The following is a 17,875-nucleotide window of genomic DNA, read 5'->3' on the forward strand; positions in this document are numbered from 1 at the left end:
TAGCTGTCTTTGGCGGAGGTGACAGTTTGAATTTGAATGTAGCCTTGAATATTTTAATGGCGTTCCTGACATTTTTGCTAACCTGCTTTAGATCCTTTTGTGGCACTGGAAGAAGAGGAGGGTTTTTATCTAGGAAAGTAGACTTTTGCCACTGTTATTTTCTTTGTGAGAATTCAACCACAAAGATTTATTCCTGAAAATACCATTGTATTTCTGGTGTATTGGAATATATTGCATCTATACAACTGTTTAGATAAGAGTAGAAGTCAGAGGTAAATTCAGCAACTTTGGCCAAGGACTTGAGGAGGGGCAATTGTAGGGTTATTAGGTCTTCGGAAAAGCAATAAGAGACTTGCTTTGGAGAGAGGTCCTTAAATGTAGTTGGGCTCATGGAGTAGTGGTATAGGTTCTAAGGAAGAAGATAATGTGATGATTGGACTTTATCAGGGAGGAGTAGAAGGAGGCATTCTGACTGCTGCAAGCATTAGTAGTTATGAGGAAAAGAAGACCTGCTTCGTTAATGTGTAGTTGGACAGCTTGTTTTAGAGAAGTAGCATTAACAATATCTAAGAACTGCTGTGTACATCTTCTGTTGGCTATGTAGGTCTGACATTCGATAAGTGGGCAGTTTGTCACCTAAAAAGTAATGTATTTGGTATAATAGACTTCATTTCCATATAAGAAAGTAACTTGTATTGTTTACTATGACCAGGACCTCAAGAAGGTTGCTAGTAGCATGCAGGGTATGGCAAGAAATGATGGGATTTTGTTTAAATATGAAGACACCCCCTGCAGTTCCTAGTGGGTCTGAAAGAATGGTAGATGCTAAAACCAAGCATAGAGGGAGTGCTGTCAATACACTGAAACCATGTTAGTAATTCTGCATATATGTATGAGTTTGAAGGACAGGACACCCTCAAGCTCAAGCATACATTTATTTATCTATTAGTTATCTAAACTCCTAGCATTAAGCAGTGCACTTGGTGGGCTGAACTGGAATTTGCTATACCAGTATAGGAAGACTGTGTCAGTTAAGGATGCTTTGGGGCAACAAATGTTTAGGCAGTGATGTGAGAGGTGCAAACCATCTGTGGCAGAGCAGGTTGCCCTGTCAACCATCCCCTCCCATTCTGACATATATAGAAATCCCCGTACAGTAATAGCAAATTATTTGTTTTTTTATGGTGTAGCATCATTCTTGGTTACAACAAAATAGTGCCTAGGACTCCAACTTTACCTGCCTCAGACATGCACAGAAAGTTCTACCATGACTGTCAGCATTTCCCCCACCATGGAGTTGCTAAGACTGTTTACTCCCACATCGGTAACCACAAGGTTGTAATTACATTTGTAGTAGAGCTATCCAAGAGCTATAATTACACAGCAAATTTTATCATCTGGGGGAATAGCTTTCTGTCACCATTTATTTGCCAGCCTGGTGAGGGTATAGTCTGTGTGCCAAAGTATAGGGTTACCAGTAAGTAAGATTTCAACATGATGGCTGCAGGCTTTGAGCATGTAGGCTTGCAGCACTGATGACTGTTAAAGAAGATGGGTAGAGAAGATGTGTAGTACTGTGTCTGGTTGATCGAGGCATGTTTGATGTGTTTAGCAGCCTTAGATACCAAAGTCCCCAAGTTAACATTGTCCAAGTGGCTTTTTCACTTTATCTAGTTTTATCCAGAGATGCAAGAAAACTTTTGCATCTGAGTGTACTTCTCGTTTTACTAGAGTTGTAGTTAACTCACGGGCCTTCTACAAACATGCAATCTTGGATGCTATTTTTGAGGAGTCTATAAGAGCATCACTGAGCACTTTTCATCTCTGTGTCTTGGGCATCTTGTCATAATCCAGAGGAATACTTCCATGAGGAAACATCCAGATGGATAAGACTGGAGCTGTTTTCTTGAGGTGAAGATGAAACTCCCAATCCAAGATACAAAGATTAAGTTCTTACTGTAATGCTAGGTCTGCATTGGCTGTTCCAGCATTATCACTATACCCAGTCACCGCCCCCTGCCGCATCAGTCCTGAATGGTCTGAAGGGCTTTCAGTTGAAGTACTTATTTGTTTAACTGTGTACATGTCCTTATTTATTGTGAATGGTTGCTCCACTTTGCACAGACTTTAGAGCTCTGGAGAGGGGTCCTAATCCACACAGTATTTTGAGCAAGTTGAGGAAGGGGTAGGTCTGTGAAAGTTTTTAAATGCCAGGCTAGTCTTGATTCTCAAGGTGATTAACATAGAACTACCACTCCAGATATAGCTTTGTGATAGGTACGTAACTTTTATGTACGTCAACTTTCAGTCAGACTTCGTAAAAGTATACTTTCCCTTAGCATAAGAAGATTGTGTAATGAGCAGAACATGAAATCTTTCAGAAAACCATTAGAAGTGAATGAAGTACCCTGTCTATCCTTTTCAGTCTGTATTGGAATCCATAGCTATTGCCTTTGCTTCATGGTTATAGTATTGATATATGTTGCTTTCTTGTCCCTGGCATCACCTAATTAACTTAAATTTTCATAAGTTTTCATTTTCATAAATAAGCTTGAAAAATTATAAAATTGCCAAAACCGTTTTGCATCTGATTGTCATGTTAAAAGAGAAATGTGTAAGAACATTGTATCTAATAATGTTATAAATGAAAGTAGAACTGCATTGATGTTCATCGTGCATACAGCTGCAGTCATCACACTTGGGTTATCCTGCCGTCAGGCAGGTCCTCGGTCGGCCGAATTCCAAAGTCTAGGTCCGGCGTCGGTTGTCGTCGCTTCTTCCCTGACGTCAGTGCAGCAGGGGTATAAAAGAGGAAGCCGATGCCATTTTCTCCAGTCTTTCTTGCCGCGCGTTGCCCGAAGCAGAAGCAGTTCGCAAGTGCCGGTCGGCCAGCTCCTGAGATTTACGAACAGTATTTCAGCCAAAGTCTTCTTTAAAGCTAAGTACCCCGTTGGGGAAACTTTTCTTGCCTCAGACCAATGTCAGACAAAGTTAATAATTGCATTTCTTGTGGGAAGCAAATACCACATAAGGATTTTCACTCTTACTGTATACCTTGCTTAGGGCCAGACCACGACGTCTCGGCCTGCCGTTTTCGTGCTAGGTTTAACAAGCGCACTATTAAGCGCCGGGCGGAGTTCGCCCTTCATTATTTTGGCAAAAAGTTTAATTATATCATGTCGTCGGATACACCGACGCCAATTTTAGGCAAAAAACGCAAGGATACGGATAGACATCCGAGGCCTGCACCGACTACTGAGATCATGCTTAGGCCGACTACCAGTTCTCCGGTTCTCAGGGAGGCACCTACGCAGCCCCTGACTACCGATGAAACTATTTTACCGGCGACTTCAATACCCGAGGCCGCAGGATCCTCGGTCTCCATTCTCACTGCAGATACCGACACCACTCTTGGCGGGGAAACTGAAATTTCAGTGAGGCCTGCCATTTCTGAAGGCGTTTTCAGGCCTACCACCTCTTCTATTAAATTATTCACTGTCTAAAGCTGCAATGAAAATTAAAAAACAAGGGCCTCAGACCCCCTCTCAAGGCCCCATGCCTAAAAAACAGATGCTTAAAATGGCTGAGGATTTGATTACTCTCATCAGGGGTGCTCAACCCCCCCCCCCCCAGACAAAAGACCCAGGTTGGAGGAAGACTACCCTTCCTCAGACCAGGCTTCTATTACTTCAGACCATTCTGAGGACCAGGATTACACCTATTCCCCATTTGAAGACTCTGATGCTGAGGAGTCTATTCCCTCGTCTCCCCCCTGAGGACTTCTCTTTTGGGGAAACCCTGCATACATTGAGAGAGCACTTCCACTGGGAAGGCCAAGATTACTCAGATTCCAAGAAAAGGCTCAGGGAATTTCTACTACTTCCCCAGCATAGGCCCCTGGCTATTCCTCCTGTCTTAGATATTTTGGATGATGTGTACACAGAAGCCAGTCTTAATCCAGACTCATTACCTCCAGCCCCTGTTAAACCAGACAGATATTACCGGGTTCCTGATTCTCACCAGTTCCTCTATAAAAGCCATACTGCTGACCCAGAAACAATTTCACAGGGTCCCAAGGGGATTAAGGCCTCTACTGCTAAAAACCCTTTGCCTTCAGAGAGAGCATTAGAAAGGTGGGGGGAAAAGGTGTATACATCAGCCACTTTAACCATGAGGGCATTAAACTGTCAATTTCATATGTTAAAATACCAACAGTTCTTGCTATCCCAGCTGAAAGGCAAAATGACACAAACAGAACAGCCAGACTTGAAAGAGTTGCAGGATTTGTTGCATGGAGCAGAACAAGTGGGGAAACATACCTTGCAGTGTGGTTTTGATGCTTTAGAGGCCTCATGCAGAGCTGCTGTCACGGGGTCTGTCATACGTGGACATGCTTGGCTCAAAGAGCAAACCTTACCAGATCATGTCAAAGCAAAGTTATTAGATGCACCACTACAAAAAGATGTATTGTTCGGTGCTAAAGCTGAGGAGGTACTAAAGAAAATGGAGGAAAAAGCAAAATCTATGCAAACAGTTAAAGATTTTTTGCAGGTGCAGCCTCCACGCTTCAGCAGAAACTGGCCTTCAAAAAATTGGTCCTTTCCAACCACGGACAGACCCCAAAGGGGCAGATACAGACGCCCAAGGGGTAGAGGACAACCTCAAGGATCTTACAGAGCCAGACAGTGGCAAACACCAGCCCCCAGAGGTGGAGAGGATAGACCACAGTCATTTAGAAAACAGATGCAATGACTTTCCCCTATGCCTGCCAAACAAAGATATAATGGCAGCACCTTTGGGCGGAAAAAAACTGGCACACTGTTACACAGGACAAATGGATTCTGGATATTATAGACAGAGGCTACAAGTTCCACTTTCACACCCTTCCAAAAATGAGAGGCATGCCAAACCTGCCACAAAATCAATGGGCAGAGGCACAAAGGCAAATTTCCGCTCTCATGGATATGAAAGCAATTCAAGAGGTACCTGCAAAAGAACAAGGTCAAGGTTTTTATTCAAGGCTATTCCTGGTACCAAGGAAGGACAAAGATTGGAGACCCATCTTAGACCTATCCATTCTAAACGCATATCTAGAGGTACCAAAATTCAAGATGCTCACATTACAGCAACTTCTTCCCATGCTGGGCAAGGAGTCTTGGCTGGTAACATTGGACCTCAAGGAGGCATATCTGCATGTCCCTATCAGACAAGATTGCAGAAGATACCTCAGATTTCTTGCAGGTTCAACCCATTATCAATTCTCTGCATTGCCCTTTGGCTTATCTACTGCGTCCAGAGTGTTTACGAAATGCCTGGCATCAGTAATTGCCTTCTGCAGACAACAAGGAATCCAAATCTACCCATATCTAGATGACTGCCTGATCCAAGCAGACAGAAAGGACCTTCTATTGCAACATCTGGCGTTTGTAATAAAACTGTTAAACTGCCTGGGGTACACAGTAAACAAAAACAAATCAAAACTAATACCTTCTCAACAGATAATTTTCCTGGGTGCCAGCTTAAATACAACAACCCAGATGGCCTACCTCACGCCAGACAAACAAGGGCAACTGTCTCAATACTACAACAAAATGGCAACTTTAACCAGGCTAACTGCAAGGAAAATCCTGCAGGCTCTGGGGTTCATGGCATCTTGTGTGGTACTAATACCATTTGCAAAGCTGCATATGAGGAAACTACAATGGTACCTAAAAAAACTTATGGTCTCAGCACAGCCACAGCTTGGAAACAATTATACCACTCATTCCATGCCTTCAAAAGGAATTTTTGTGGTGGGGTCAAGCATGCCAAAGAAACACAGGTCTTCCTTTCTGTTTACCACAAGCAACTCAAATAATCACAACAGACGCCTCAGACTACGCCTGGGGAGCACACATGGCAGGTCACTGTATTCAGGGAAGATGGTCCCAAAAAGAGATGCACCTACACATCAACCAAAAGGAGATGCTAGCCGTACAAAATGCTCTTATGACCTTCAAAGACCTACTGCATCCAGGCCAGCTATTAATAAGGACAGACAACACCACAGTCATGTGGTACATAAACAAACAGGGGGGAATACATTCATACCCCCTGTGCAGGCAAGCCATGACCCTGTGGAACACAGCACTGGAATTACAAATTCAACTACAGGCACTATTCCTGCCAGGGAAGGAAAACACACTGGCAGACAACTTAAGCAGAAATATGACAGACCCACACGAATGGAAGTTGCATCCTCAAGTCTTCTCAAAGATAACTCGGGCATGAGGACTGCCAGACATAGATCTATTTGCTACCCACATAAATTACCAGTTGGAAAAATTCTGCTCTAGGACCTATCATCCACAGGCCTGGAAAGTGGATTCACTCTCTTTCAATTGGACAACATTGACAGTCTATGCCTTCCCGCCTCTACCTCTACTGGCCAAAATCCTATTAAAAACCAGAGCAGAGAGGCCACAAATGATTCTCATTGCTCCAGACTGTTCACGACAGCACTGGTATCCTCTCCTAAAGAGCCTGTCACACACACCACCATGGATCCTTCCTCAAGTTCCTCTTCTGTTGTCCCAGCACAACTACAAGACCCTTCACAGCCAGCTCAGAACTCTAAATCTAGCTGCATGGAGAATACCTTAGTTTACCAACAAACTGTCCTCTCTAAAGAGGTACAGGATGTCATCTTGGAGGCCAGGAGACCCTCTACTAGAAAAACCTACTCCGCCAAATGGAAACTATTTTGTACCTGGAATCAAGCAAAGGGTCAGAATCCTTCGGTAATATATATACCTCAGATTTTACATTACCTAACTGAGATGTTAAACAGTGGCCTCTCCTTTTCTTCCATCAAGATCCATGCTTCAGCCATTTCAGCACAATACAATACGGATCCTCCTTTATTCTCACATCCTCTATTAAGGCAGCTCCTCAGAGGGGCAAAAAATATAAAACCCCCACGGAAACTACCAGCTCCAGTTTGGGACCTCAACTTCGTATTCGAGAAGCTGACACTGCCTCCTTTTGAGCCGGCTTCTTCAGCAGAGCTACAATACTTGTCATGGAAAACAGCCTTCCTACTGGCTATTACATCAGCACGCAGGGTTTCGGAGCTACAGGCCCTCATGGCTGTGCAACCATTCATTTTCCATCAGGACAGGGTCTCCTTATGAACCAACCCTACCTTCATGCCAAAGGTAGTATCCAGTGTGGCTTTGAATCAGTCTATTCATTTACCTACCTTTTATCCAAATCCACAGAACAAAGGAGAGAGGCTTCTACACTCCTTGGACATTCACAGGCAACTTCATTATTACTTGGACAGAACAAAGTCATTCAGAAAATCTGAGCAGCTCTTTGTGTCCTATGCTACAGGTGCTCAAGGAAAGGCTATTTCCAAACAGACGATTTCAAAATGGATAGCCCACTGCATACGCTTTTGTTATTCATTCCATGGAAAGTCAGTGCCTGTATACATCAGATCCCACTCCACCAGGGCTACAGCTACCTCAGCAGCTTTCCTCAGGGGAGTCCCTACCAAGGACATTTTAGAAGCAGCTACTTGGAGTTCAGTGCACACTTTCTCCAAACACTACCACCTTCCACTATACTCAAAATCTAGAGCGGGCTTTGCCACAGCAGTCCTGCAGGGCATTCTAGCCCCTCCTAATTCCGCTTAGTACCAGCCACCCTTACTTAGCTTTGAGATTCTACCCAAGTGTGATGACTGCAGCTGTATGCACGATGAACATAGTACAGGTTTGTACCTACCATAAATGTAGATGCTCGAGTGCGCATACAGCTGCAGTCCAGGTTACCCTCCCTCCATCCCCTCTTAGGACAGGACTTATGACAAACATCTTTTACATACAACCTATTTGGGGTATTCCTTTATGGTGTATTTGCTTGCAACTACTTTTTTGATTTATCTACTTATGTATATTCACATGACATCATGATGTCCTTCAAGGATGCATCTGCAGTCATAACATATGGGTTGTCCTGCCTCAAGCAGCCCTTCGGTCGGCCGGTTTCCAAAGTCTGGGTCTGGCCTCGGCTGATGTCGCATCTTCCCCGACGTCACAGCTGCTGGGGTATAAAGGCATCAGCCGACGCCATTTTCCCCAGTCTTTCTTGCCGCGCGGTGCCCGAAGCAGAAGCTGTTCGCAAGTGCCGGTCGGTCAGATCCAGAGATTCAGCTACCGAAGACTTCTAAAAAGCTAAGTACCCCGTTGGGGACTCTTTCTTGCCTCAGCCGATGTCAGACAAAGTAAATAATTGTTTAACTTGTGGGAAACAAATACCTCATAAGGATTTCCATTCCTACTGCCTTCCTTGCTTAGGCCCAGACCACAACGTATCAGCCTGTTTAGCCTTTGCCTCCTTCAACCGACGGACTCTTAGACGTCGGTCGGAGTTTGCAGAAGAGTTTTTTGGATCCGCTTTTGCATATAAAATGCCGTCGGAGACTCCGACTATGCATTTAGCCAAAAAACGCAAGGAAAAGGACCGACACTCGCGGCCCACGGTTTCGGCTGAAACCACGGTTAGGCCTACCGCGAGTGTCTCGGTTTCGGCTGAAACCGAGGCCTCGGTTCTTCCTTCTACCGAAATCTTACCTCCGACAACCGAGGCCAGCGAGGCCCCGGCCGAGTCGGCTACAGAAATCCCTACCGAAGAAGCAAGCGCACGAGAATTGTCCGACACCATTCCTTTGGACATTTCCACTCCTGCACGTGGGGCAGCTAGGCCCCCTGCTTCTATGTCTATTAAGGCTTTCTCCAGGGCTAAAGCAGCTAAAATTACTAAAGCTTTACCTGCAAAATCAACCTCACAGAGACCTTCCTCAAGTACCCAGATTCTCAGTCTTGCTGAGGACCTTATTTCTCTGATTAGGGGTTCCCAACCTCACCCAGACAGGGCCTCCCAACCTCCTCCTGACAAAAGGCCCAGGACTGAACCCCCCGAACCTCTCTCCTCTGACTACTCCTCGGATGGATCTGATTTGTCAGACCATCACGAAGGGCCATACTCACCTTATGAGGACTCTGATGCAGAAGACTCTATCCCTTCTGCTTCCCCTCCAGAGGAATTTTCCTTTGGGGAAACTTTACACTCTATGAGGGAACACTTTCAATGGCAGGGTCAGGATTTTTCTGATTCTAGAAAAAGACTTAGGACTTTCTTACACTTGCCACAGCATAGGCCTTTAGCCATACCACCTGTGCTAACTGTAGTTGATGATGCATATAATGATGTCAGCTCTGCCCCTGATTCACTTCCTCCAGCCCCTGCCAAACCTGACAGATACTACAGGGTTCCGGATTCCCACTTCCACTTGTATAAGGCCCATGCTGCAGACCCAGAAACTATTTCTCAGGGCCCGAAAGGCGTTGCAGCTGCCACTGCCAAAAACCCACTACCCTCTGAAAGGGAGTCAAGAGCATTAGAGAGATGGGGAAAAAGGTTTATACATCTGCTACTCTTTCTGCCAGGGCTTTAAACTGTCAATTCCATATGATACAGTACCAGGAATATTTGTTAGACCAGCTGAATAAAAGCTTTCTTCTCCTGAACCTTTAGACCATAAGGCCCTTCAGGATTTGGTACACAATTCTCAGCAGGTCAGTAATCATTTTTTAAAATGTGGCTATGATGCACTGGAAGCTTCATTTAGATCAGCTATGACTGGGGCAGTAATTCGTAGACATGCCTGGCTAAAAGAACAATCCTTGCCGGACCATGTCAAGGCTAAACTCCTAGATGCTCCAATGGAGAAACAAAGTTTATTTGGCTCCCCTGCACAGGAGATTCTAAAGAAAGTGGAAGAAAAAGCAAAATCTGTGCAAACAGTTAAGGATTTTCTGCAGGTCCAACCTCCGAGGTTCAGCAGAAACTGGCCTTCAAAGAATTGGTCCTTTCCAGACAACTCCAAAGCACAGAGGGGCAGGAATAGACGGCCAAGAGGCAGAGGTCAATCAAAAGGTGCCTACAGGGGTCGCCAGTGGCAACCTGCCAACCAGAGAAGTACTGCCACAGCTGCAACTACATCCACTTCCACAGGACACACACAATGACTTGACTCTGACTCCGCCTACAAGAGAACAACTGGAAGCACCCTTGGGCGGAAAATTGGCTTTCTTCTCAAACAACTGGCATTGCATTACAAAAGACAAATGGACATTGCAAACAATAGACAGAGGATACAGGTTTCATTTCCACACTTTACCAAGAAGGAGCGGAATGGCAAACCTTCCACAAAACCAGAAGCCAGAGGCTTTAAGACAAATCAACAATTTACTTCAGATGAAGGCAATAGAAAGGGTACCATCTACGGAACAAGGCCAAGGGTTTTACTCCAGACTATTCCTTGTACCAAGAAAAGAAACCCAATGGAGGCCTATTCTCGACTTGTCCGCACTAAACACATATCTCATTGTGCCAAAATTCAAAATGCTGACCCTACAGCAACTTCTTCCCATGTTGGGCAAGGAGTCTTGGCTGGTGACTCTAGATCTCAAGGAGGCATACCTGCACGTCCCTATACGACCAGATTGCAGAAGACACCTCAGATTTCTTGCAGGATCAGAGCATTATCAATTCTCAGCATTGCCATTTGGCTTATCTACTGCGCCCAGAGTATTCACGAAATGCCTGGCATCAGTAATTGCACATTGCAGACTTGAGGGAATTCAAATCTATCCATACCTGGATGACTGCCTAATACAAGCAGAGAACAGGACAAGACTTACAAAGGATTTGGCCTATGTCAGACACCTGTTACAGGCCTTGGGATACACAGTCAACATCCAGAAGTCAAGACTAGTGCCATCCCAAAGGATAACCTTTTTGGGTGCGGATCTGGACACAATAACTCAGATGGCTTTTCTCACAGAAGAAAAACAAAAGCAACTACCAGTCTACTTCATGGTTTTGACAAGACAAACTCAGCTCATTGCAAGGAAAGTCCTGCAGGCCCTGGGTTACATGGCATCTTGCATAATCTTGATCCCACATGCCAGGCTGCATATGAGGAAATTACAATGGTACCTAAGGAATGTATGGTCTCAACACAGGCACAGTCTAGAAACAATGATTCCAATCATTCCATGCCTGAAAAAGGAATTCCTGTGGTGGGCTCAGGCCTGCCAGTCCAACAGAGGGTTGCCTTTCACCAAACCACATCCAAGGCAGACCATCACCACGGACGCCTCAGACCGAGGATGGGGAGCACACATGGAAGACAAGTGCATCCAAGGCCTATGGACTCAAGACCAGCTGAATTTGCACATAAACCTAAAGGAGATGCTGGCAGTGAAACATGCAATTGAGGCATTCAAATCATTCCTCCAGCAAGGTCATCTGCTGATAAGGACAGACAGTACCACAGTCATGTGGTACATAAACAAACAGGGAGGCACGCATTCCTACCCTCTAAGCCGGATGGCAATGGATCTGTGGAACCTAGCCCTGGATCTCAACATCCAACTGCAGGCCAAATTCGTACCAGGAAAAGAGAATTCACTAGCAGACAGCTTAAGCGGAACTACCACGGATGCTCACGAATGGATGCTGCATCCAGACATCTTCAAAATCATAACAAACAAATGGGGAATGCCAGAGATAGACCTGTTCGCCTCCCCACTCAACAACCAACTAAAGAAATTCTGCTCAAGAGTATACCACCCACAAGCTTGGAAGGTGGACTCCCTCTCTTTCAACTGGAATGCCCTAGCAGTGTATGCCTTTCCACCACTTCCATTGATGTACAGAGTACTACTGAAGATCAGAGAGGAACAGCCAAATGTGATACTGATAGCTCCAGACTGGCCAAGGCAGCACTGGTATCCACTGCTGAGAAGCATGTCTCGGACGAACTCATGGCCTCTACCCCTATGGCCTCTACTTCTAACGCAGAACAACTTCAAGATACTGCATCCAAACTTGAAAACACTGCAGCTGACTGCCTGGAAAATTGTCTAAAACCAAACCAAACTGTCTTATCTCAAAGGGTCAAGGACATAATCCTGGAGGCTCGTAGACCCTCCACAAGAAAGACATACTCAGCTAAATGGAAGAGATTCCTCATTTGGAGCGCTTCAAAGGGTACAAATGTCACACTGGCAAACCTAGCACACATCCTAGAATACTTAGCAGAACTGTTCCACAATGGCCCGTCATATTCTTCCATTAAGATCCATGCTTCAGCAATTTCAGCAGAATACAACATGGATCCTCCTATCTTCTCTCACCCTCTCCTCAGACAATTTTTAAGAGGGATCAAAAATGTAAAACCCCCAAGAAAACCCCCTCTTCCTGCATGGGATCTCAATTTTGTGCTGGAAAAATTAACACTGCCTCCCTTTGAACCAGCAGCATCAGCAGACTTACAGTTCTTATCTTGGAAAACTGCTTTCCTTCTAGCAATCACTTCAGCAAGAAGAGTATCCGAGTTGCAGGCGCTAATGGCAGTGCAGCCTTTCCTTATTTTTCACCAGGATAGAGTGTCTCTGAGAGCCAATCCTACTTTCATGCCAAAGGTGGTATCCAGGGTATCCTTGAACCAAGCTATTTATTTGCCTACGTTCTTCCCTAACCCACAGAACAGGGGGGAAAAACTACTGCACACCTTGGATGTACACAGACAACTACGCTACTATCTGGACAGAACTAAAACCAGCAGAAAAACTGACCAACTTCTGGTAGCATATGCAGCTGGAGTGCAAGGAAAAGCAATTTCCAAACAGACAATCTCTAAATGGAAAGGAAATTGCATTTGTTTCTGCTACTCTTTTCATGGAAAGACAGCTCCTGAAAATATCAGGCCTCACTCCACAAGAGCCACAGCCACCATTACAGCTTTCCTCGAGGGTGGCTACCAAAGACATTTTAGAAGCTGCTACTTGGAGCTCCGTGCATACATTTGCCAAGCATTACAATCTACCTTTATACTCCAGATCCCGAGCAGGTTTTGCAACTGCAGTTTTACAGGGGATCATAACTACACCATCCTTATCTTAGTACCTCCTCCCCCAGTTTGGCTATGGTATTCCACCCATATGTTATGACTGCAGATGCATCCTTGAAGGACATAGTACAGTTTTGTACCTACCATAAATGTAGATGTCCGATAGGTATGCATCTGCAGTCAGGATTACCCACCCGCCTTCCCCTCTGTGGTATTCCTAGGGTGCTTACCCCTCTTTCAGCTAGCTGGGGGAATCTATTATGGTGTATTTGTTTGCATGTATGTATGTATGTATATATATATATATATATATATATATATATATTGTTTTACTCTGTTTGGAATTTTCAATTTTTATCCAAATTTAGCCTTCCTAGAGGGCACCTGGCATCTGGGGCAAGAAACACTGAGGAAAATGGCGTCGGCTGATGCCTTTATACCCCAGCAGCTGTGACGTCGGGGAAGATGTGACATCAGCCGAGGCCAGACCCAGACTTTGGAATCCGGCGACCGAAGGGCTGCCTGAGGCAGGACAACCCATATGTTATGACTGCAGATGCATACCTATCGGACATCTACATTTATGGTAGGTACAAAACTGTACTTTTTGCCTTCCTTTCTGGGGGCACCTGACATCTGGGGCAAGAAAAACTGAAGAAAATGGCGTCGGCTGCCTCTTTTATACCCCTGCCGCACTGACGTCAGGGAAGAAGCGACGACAACTGACGCCGGACCTAGACTTTGGAATTCGGCCGACCGAGGACCCGCCTGACGGCAGGATAACCCAAGTGTGATGACTGCAGCTGTATGCGCACTCGAACATCTACATTTATGGTAGGTACAAAACTGTACTTTCAGCTGTCTTCACTAACTTTAGTTGCCGTAAATTAACTGCTTTTGCTTGTGGTACAGTTTTTGATCTCAAGTTGGGCTTTTGAAGAGAAGACTTCATCCCCTTCCCAAAAAAAAAAACATGCATTTCAGGTGTAATCCGGGGATTATTTTTGAAGTAATCATTATCCTTTCTTTTTCTTGATAGGAATGTAACATGAGGACCAAGATCCAGTTTCAGGCCGGTATGTTTAGTTTACAGTCAGAATTCCAAGTCCGCTGATGACTGAATCTCCTGCTGAACACACAGAGGGAGTCAATGAATTGCATAACTGTATACTCTGCTGCAGTTAGAGAAACCACTTTGAAACTGAAATCTAATTGATTCTTATTGCATCTTTATAATGCATTCCAGTACAGAGAGCAATTGCACAAGGTTGTATAGGACCATTCGGGACCCCACAAGACACTAGTGCCTGCAGAGCAAAAAGCACCATCTTCACGTCCTCTTTCATACAAGACCCAATTCATGTTGTAACATATCTAAGTGCTATATTAATCTAAACTTCCATTTTAGGGTAAGAAAAATGTGATTTTAATGTTTTGTAAATAAAATTTTGTTTATATAACTTGTATTAAAATTCTTGATGCATTTATTCAGCTTTATAAGCTGGGTGCTTGTGTTCATTATTGAGAAAAAAGTACTTGTCTTTATGTCAGATTATCAAATTAAGTAATGTAGGATGTGGCTGAAAAGTTCCAAAACAACAGACTGCTAGTGGTTGTGTAGGATGATTTAGGATTAATAACTTTTTGACATTAGTGTGCATTGTGCTTTAACAAGTGAAGTTCTCTTGTCGTCAGTATTACATCATAAATGGCTAGTCATTCAGCATTCTGCCATTCTTACACTGGCTGTTTGTTTCCTTACCGTATTAGTGATAAAGCAACTAATCTTTTCCTCTATAGCAGTCAAGTACACAATGAAGCCTGTTTGATATGTTTACCTAAGGTGTCACTTAACCTAATGATGTGTAGGCACTTGTCAGTGCTTCTACCATCCTTTCCTGAAGGGAGCACTGCTATTATCTGAGGAAGCTACTGTGACGCCCGTGCCCTGCCCCAGCAATCAAGGAGCCTCAATCGTCACCACTAACACCAGAGAAGGCGTCTCATATATGAGGAAAGGATAAAAAATACACACAGTAAAGTGCAATTTCCCTTAAGAGCACACAGAGCTCACAGTCAGTCCTGGGCTGGTTGCTCTCTTGCTCTCCAGGTTCCTAATAAGACTCCCACTAGCACAGGTATAGGGTCCAGATCTCAGCCGAGCTGGGCAAGCCAAAATCTCCAGCACCCTCTCTGTCCAACCAGTGCTTTATGTCCCTGCCCAAGTAGCTGACATACACACACTTTGAGATAAGAGGGGTTATACAACCACACAGACACTTCTGGGGAAGATGGGCACAGGTTCTCCAGCTGTTCCCCTTTTACCCAGACTATACTGTAATAATTACTGCCACAGACTATACTGTAGTAATTACTGCCTCCACCCAGCTAATATTATCAGCTACCCAAAGGCCCTTAAAAGGGTGTCCAATTATTACTGTGCAATATTATTATCCAATTGGTAAGTGTGACTAATCAGTCAAGGATTATTAGAGTGGCTTTGTACAATAAACTCTGTAAATATGCAATGTACTCTACAGCTTAACTTATCTCTACATAAACCAGCCGCAGTTAAAAGGTTTTAAAATATATAATAATAAATTAAAACCACAAGACAATACTTTCTACTACACAGTCAGTGCTAGTCAAGAGAGTTCAGAGATCACACAGAAATACTTAAAATAAATCAGTAGTATAGGTCTGACATTATAGAAAAAACTTAGTCTAATCTTTGTAATTCCTAGCTAATCTAAAAGAAAACACAAGTCGAAGATAATGTACTTAAGACAACAGGCAGAGTGCTGAGTTGGATAGTCAGACAAAAATGCTTAATAATCTCTGGTTCTCACTGTTTAAATTGAAACTGTAGTTCTGATAAAACATTGAATCTTCTTTTACACTTTCCTGGTGTTCCCAGGCTGACAGAAACTGCATTTACGTTCTTTTACACTTAGAGCAATAAAGGACATTCCACATGTAAATTCTGGTTTTTAACTTTAGTCTTAAAACAATAGCAGGATGCTTACTCCAGACTCATAGACTCCAAATTCTAACTTCAAAGGAACAGACAAAGTAATTTTAATTTCAAAGGACCAACAAAAAATGGTTGACTTAGCTTTCTTTACAGCAGAGGGTAATGTTGCCACATTGTTTTAAATTCAACATTTCACATTTACCAATGATAGAATTATCTGCACAATTCTATCTGGCTAGACTGGCAGCCTTCACACATCTCTACCCTTCACACCCCCCCCCCCCCCGAAGAACTCCAGCTAGTTTTTCCAGTGACCCTTGAGAAACGCTGCTTGAGAGGGTTAGGTCTATCTGTGTATACCTACTCCCATTCCCTGTCTTGAAAGCCCATCTGCATTGGCATTGTTACTCCCACTGAGGTGCTGCACTGACATATATGCTTGCAACCCCAGGCTCCATCTTGGCAACTTGGCATTTTGCTGACTGGCTCTGATGTTCTTCATCTCACATTGCTGCAGTCCTAACACTTGGGTAGTCCGCTGTCCCTCGGTCGGCCCGAATATCAGAGTATAAGGCTGACGTCGGTCAAGGCGCATTTGACTGACATCAGAACGTCAGGGTACAAATGCGCATGACCGACGTCATATCCTCAGTCTTTTTTGCCGCATGGTCCGATGCAGAAGCAGTGTTGCAAGTGCCGTTCGGCGTTCTGAAATATTTCGAATTCGGAGTTTCAGACCGAAGTCAGAGTTGGTTAAGTACCCCGTTGGGGAATATTTTGCTTTTTCTTGCCTCAGTGGTTTACCGGATGTCAGAAAAAGTAAATAACTGTATTTCTTGTGGGAAACAGATACCGCATAGGGATTACCATAATTTGTGTATACCTTGTTTGGGACCTGAGCACGACGTTGTTGGGTGTCGCTTTGTGCTAGGTTCAATAAACGCACTATAAAGCGAAGGTTGGATTGTGCCAGGTTGGTCTTTGGGAAGCGGTGCAATTACAATATGCCGCCGGATGCTCCGGCGCTTCCTCAAAGAAGCGCAAGGACAAGGCAGTTAAACCTAGGTTAGAGGAGTCGTCCGAACCGGACGCCGGTTCTTTAGAGGCGTCAGTGGAACCGGTGGTTCCGACGGAGGCCTCTCTGGAGTCCCAGGGAGAAACTTTGGTTTACAGGATGTGGCCTCCCAGGAGGCAGGTCAGGCTGTAGGGCTTCTCAAATAACTGTACTCCCTCCCTTCCTAAGGTGTCTTTCTGCTTCCAAGGCTTCTCCTAGAGGCAGGTCTAGTTTGGCTTCTGTGGGTGTCCCTCCTAGTTCTTCAGGTTCTGTGCCCAAGAAGCACATGCTTAAAATGGCAGAAGATTTAATTACTTTAATTAGAGGCTCTATGCCCCCTCCTGATAAGAGGCCTAGGATGGAACCGTGTTGGGGATTATGAGCAGGCTTGGATGTGTCTGAGTCTTCGGCTGAAGACTTGCAGGAGTATTCTCATTATTCTGATTCTGATGTGGATGATTCTACTCCTTCTGCTTCTCCTCCTGAGGATTTTTCTTTTCAGAGACCCTTCACTCCATGAGAGAGCATTTTAAATGGGAAGGTCAGGATTTCTCTGATTCCAGGAAAAGGCTTAGGAAATTTTGTTTTACCCCAGCATAGGCCTTTAGCTATACCTCCTGTTCTGAATGTGGTGGAAGATGTGTTTGCAGAGGCTTCTCTTAATCCTGATTCTTTGCCTCCTGCTCCTGTTAAACCGGATAGGTATTACAGGGTGCCTGAAGCTCATAAGTATCTTTTAAGAGTCCTAGGGCAGACCCAGAAACTGTTAGCCAGGGGCCTAAGGGTGTTAAGGCTTCTGTTGTCAAGAATCCGGTTCCGCAGATAAAGAGGCCAGGGCCTTGGATAGATGGGGAAAGAAAGTTTATACTTCTTCCACTCT

At 44.4% G+C, this 17,875-nt stretch overlaps 1 protein-coding gene across 2 annotated transcripts in view; it reads left to right on the forward strand.

The window, feature by feature from the left end:
- CHRAC1 (chromatin accessibility complex subunit 1) overlaps positions 1-14,464 on the forward strand; it is a 288,282-nt gene extending 273,818 nt beyond the window's left edge. For both annotated transcript variants that reach the window (XM_044067243.1, XR_006364253.1), the window contains exon 4: positions 14,007-14,464. The gene's annotated coding sequence lies outside the window, so the exon portion shown is untranslated. The remainder of the gene's footprint in view (positions 1-14,006) is intronic.
- Positions 14,465-17,875: the final 3,411 nt, after the last annotated feature.

The sequence above is a fragment of the Protopterus annectens genome, chromosome 3.part1 (genome assembly GCF_019279795.1).
Source record: "Protopterus annectens isolate FY-2018-M chromosome 3.part1, PAN1.0, whole genome shotgun sequence".
Classification (NCBI taxonomy): domain Eukaryota; kingdom Metazoa; phylum Chordata; order Ceratodontiformes; family Protopteridae; genus Protopterus; species Protopterus annectens.